Genomic DNA, 5,000 nt, shown 5'->3' on the forward strand with positions numbered 1-5,000 from the left:
TTTTGCCTATGTCTGTCTGTTACCTATTTAATTTATTTTTTACCTGTTGAACGTGAAGCCTCAGGTGAGAGAGAGAGAGAGAGAGAGAGAGAGAGAGAGAGAGAGAGAGAGAGAGAGAGAGAGAGAGAGAGAGAGTTTCTTATCCCAACAGCCAGATTTTGTGATTCAAGGTCATTGTGTTGAGTATAAGGTTATTTTTCTATACAAGTAGGTAAATATTTGAACTCTATTGACAGAACCTTGATATTTCTTGTAGTAGACTTGTGTGTGAGAGAGGGAGAGGGAGAGGGAGAGGGAGATGAAGGGAGGGAAGGAGGGAGATTAGCTGACGAAAATTTGATGGAAGGAAAGGAGAGAAAAGAAGGAAAGAGAAAATAAAATGAAAACGAGAGATAGAGAAAAGAAAGAAAGTGCTCATTTTGTATCTTTGAAGAGATGTACACTTAACACACACACACACACACACACACACACACACACTCTCTCTCTCTCTCTCTCTCTCTCTCTCTCTCTCTCTCTCTCTCTCTCTCTCTCTCTCTCTCTCTCTCTCTCTCTCTCTCTCTCAGGCCATACTCAATCTTTTGGAGATAAACCGCGATTACGAGAGAGAGAGAGAGAGAGAGAGAGAGAGAGAGAGAGAGAGAGAGAGAGAGAGAGAGAGAGAGAGAGAGAGAGTGTGTACATAAATCTTTCGCCAAAAGATAAACTACTACTACTACTACTACTACTACCACCACCACCACCACCACCACCACCACCACCACCACCACCACCACCACCACCACCACCAGTGACGAAGGAAGAAAAGGAGATAACAAGTCGATACGAGCCGATGCCACGCGCTTCATAGGATGGTTGAGATAAGAGGAGGAGGAGGAGGAGGAGGAGGAGGAGGAGGGTGCCAGGACCAATACTAAGAGATGAGCCTTCCCCCTCCTCCTCCTCCTCCTCCTCCTCCTCCTCCTTGTCCTCTGTCGCCTCTTCGTCCTCCTCTTTATTCTTCTTCTTTTCCTCTTCCTTTTCCAGTTGCAATAGTAGTGGTGGTGGTGGTGGTAGTGGTGGAGGTGGTGGTGGTGGTGGTGGTGTAGGAATAGTTGTTGTTCTTCTTGTTCTTCTTGTTCTACTTGTTCTACTACTACTACTACTACTACTACTACTACTACTACTACTACTACTACTACTACTACTACTTCTTTCTTGTCATTTTACGTCCCCTACTTCATGTCTCCTTATTCCTTCTGCTACACCACCACCACCACCACCACCACCACCACCACCACCACCACCACCACTACCGTTCATCTTCATTTCAACAACAATTACCACAACTCGATTCCTGCGCCTCGCCCTCTCACAACTCACTCTAATTGGCTCAACTTGCCCTCCCTCACCGCCAGAGTATCCCTACTGGTCACCGCCCCCTGGCCCCTCCTCCTCCTCCCTTATCCTACCCTATTCTAACCTAAACTAAGCGATCTTAACTAACCTAACCTAATCTATTCTAACCTGACCTAACGTGAGCAAACATAATCTTAACCTATTCAGCCTACCTAACTTAACCTAACCTAACCTAACCTACTCAGCCTAACTTAACCTAATCTTACCTAACCTAACCTGAGCTAACCTAACTTAACCTATCCTAATATAACTAAACCTAACCTAACCTAACCTAACCTAACCTAACCTAACCTAACCTAACCTAACCTAACCTAACCTAACCTAACCTAACTTAACCTAACCTAACCTAACCTAACCTAACCTAACCTAACCTAACCTAACCTAACCTAACCTAACCTAACTGAACCTAACCTAACCTAACCTAACCTAAGTAAACCTAACCTAACTTTTCCTGACCTAATTAACAAAAAACTCCTTTCCTTAACGTGTGCAGTGTTAATTGTATAATAGAATCTGATTGGATGAAATTTGTCAAGGCGAGGAATGCTGAAATCTTATTGGACAGTGTGGTGGAATGCTCAAACTTCATTGGAGAATCTTAAAAACCATAATGGAACGTCATTGGCGGAAGATTTCGCACGCTGAGGAATGCTGGAAGGTGATTGGCTGAATGTAGTGAGGAAGCGTTATTGAATGAAGCTTTGGGGAAGACGAGGAATGCTAAAACATTAATGACTGAGGTTGAGAATGTGAGACGTGATTGGTTGAGACTTTGGCAAGGTGAATAAAGCTTGAAATTGATTGGGCAAAGACTGACAAAGTGAAAAATGCCTTAAAATTGATTGGATGAAGATTGACGAGTTGAAAATGCCTTAAAATTGGATGGATAAAGAGTGTTAGAGTGAAAAAAGTGCCTTGAAATTAACTGAATGAAGAGTGATACTGTGAAAAAAGGAGTTAAAATTGATTTGACTGAGAATGACAGAGTAAAAAATCCCTTCAAATTGATTGGATGAAAAGTCAGGTGAAGAATTGGCATGATTGGCACTGGCTGGCATTAATTGGGCATAGACTGAGTGACGAGTTGGCGTTGATTGGCTTGAGACCTAGCACTGCCTGGACGCTGATTGGGGAAATAGGGTTGAGAATTGCGACCTTCTGAACACTGAGTAAAGAAAGCATTGAGTGAACATTGAGTGGGTGAAGAGTTGGCAGAAGGGTGACTGTCAGGGTGAAGGATGCCACTGTGAGATTTGCATTGGGTGAGGTGAAGCAGGGTGAAGGGTGACTGTCAGGGTGAATAGTGGCATTATTAAGCTGGCACAGTGATTGGTAAGGCTTTGACTGTCAGGGTGAAAAGGTGGCACTGGATGGGGTGACGCAGGGTGAAGGGTAACACTGCCTATCTCCCTGCCTGTTTGTTTGTCTGCCTGCCTATCTGTCTGTCTGTGAAGGGTGACGCTGGCAGGGGAGAGGGGGCGGGACAGCGGCAGTCACGTGGCGGTCGAGTGACTCAAGGAGGCTGGCAGGTCACAGCGAGCTTGTGTAGAGGCGTCACTCCAATATTGATCCATCCCTTCCCTCCTTCCCTCCCTTCACACCCTTCCTTCCATCCTTCTTTCCCCTTCTCTCTCTCTCTTTCTCTCTCTCTCTCTCTTCTCCTTTCATTATCTTGTCATTTTCTTGTGTATCTTTCCTTTCATTTTCATCTTCATCTTCTTCCTTTTTCTCCCATCTTCTTTCTTTTTTTCATCCTCCTTTTTCTTCCATCCTCTTCCTTTCCTCTTTCTCCTTCTTTCTTATTCTCTCCTTGTCTTGTCATCTGTTCTTATTTTTTTCTCTCCTCAACATATTCATTCTCTTTTTCTTTTTCTTTTCTTTCTTTCCCTTTTTTTACTTTCATCCTTTCTTATTCCTTCTCATCTTTATCTCACTTTCCTTCTCTTACTTTCCCTTCTATCCTTCCCTTCTTTTTTACTTTACTGTTTCATCTTTATCATCCTTTTCTTTCTTTTCCCTGTTAGCATCCTTCCCTTCCTCCCCTCCTTTCTTTCAATTTCTTCCCATCTGTTAAAATTTTCCTTACTCTTCCTTCTTTCCTCTTATTTATTTGGCTTCCTTCGTTTTTCTCTTCTTTCTCGGCATATTTATCTTCATCCCTCTCTCTTCTGCTTATTTTTCTTATCCTTGTGCTATTATTGTTATCTTTATCTCCTTCTTAACTTCTTCTTCTTCTGTTTCCTTGTCTTCATCCTTATCCTCCTATCTCCTTTTACAAGTCTCTCTCTCTCTCTCTCTCTCTCTCTCTCTCTCTCTTCCCTGCATATATATATATATTATCCTTCACAATACCTGTCTGTCTAATCGCATAAATTCATCAGGTGAAGTAAATTAATTAGTTCATGTGTGTGTGTGTGTGTGAAGCTTATAATGAACAGGTGAGGTGACGGCGTGAGAGAGAGAGAGAGAGAGAGAGAGAGAGAGAGAGAGAGAGAGAGAGAGAGAGAGAGAGAGAGAGAGAGAGAGAGAGAGAGAGAGAGAGAGAGAGAGAGAGAGAGAGAGAGAGAGAGAGAGAGAGAGAGAGAGAGAGGTTTGGTTGGGTGAGTTGTAGTTTTGTTTATTATTATTATCATTATTATTATTATTATTATTATTATTATTATTATTATTATTATTATTATTATTATTATTGGTAACAGTAGTAATAGTAGTAGTAGTAGTAGTAGTAGTATTTGTTCTTCTTGTTCTTCTCCTCCTTTATCTTTCTTCTCTTCTTCCTCTTCATCATCATCATCATTATCATCTTCTTCATTAATAATTTTACTACTGCTACTACTACTACTACTACTACTACTACTACTACTACTACTACTGCTACTGCTACTACCACCACCACGACCACCACTACCACCACCACCACCACCACCACCACCACCACCACCACTACCATTATACTACTTCCACACACACACACACACACACACACACACACACACACACACACACACACACACACACACACACACACACACACACACACACACACACACACACACACACACACACACACAGCTTAGTACTGCAGCTATTTATACGCATTCAGGAATAGCGTATCCCAGAGAGGAGGCGGAGGAGGAGGAGGAGGAGGAGGAGGAGGAGGAGGAGGAGGAGGAGGGGAAAGGTGTCCGTAATATATAATCAATACATGTTTGGGACACGTCTCTAACCTGCTTGCGTATTGTTCACCAGAGAGAGAGAGAGAGAGAGAGAGAGAGAGAGAGAGAGAGAGAGAGAGAGAGAGAGAGAGAGAGAGAGACATAAATTGTTTTGTCTCAAAATAACTCAACATCACAAAGTTTGCTAATCAAGAACAGGTGTGTGTGTGTGTGTGTGTGTGTGTGTGTGTGTGTGTGTGTGTGTGTGTGTGTGTGTGTTTCTGTTTACTTATGTATATGTCTGTCTGTCTAGTTCTCTCTCTCTCTCTCTCTCTCTCTCTCTCTCTCTCTCTCTCTCTCTCTCTCTCTCTCTCTCTCTCTCTCTCTGGTTATTGTATTCATTATTAATCTTCAATGTCATTTTTCATCTTTCATTATCTTGTTATC

The 5,000-nt window shown here is 42.5% G+C and overlaps 1 protein-coding gene across 1 annotated transcript in view; it reads left to right on the plus strand.

The window, feature by feature from the left end:
* Positions 1-5,000, plus strand: part of LOC135094534 (junctional adhesion molecule 2A-like) — a 94,999-nt gene that overhangs the window by 28,429 nt on the left and 61,570 nt on the right. The window lies entirely within an intron of this gene.

Source organism: Scylla paramamosain, chromosome 45, assembly GCF_035594125.1.
Source record: "Scylla paramamosain isolate STU-SP2022 chromosome 45, ASM3559412v1, whole genome shotgun sequence".
NCBI lineage: Eukaryota > Metazoa > Arthropoda > Malacostraca > Decapoda > Portunidae > Scylla > Scylla paramamosain.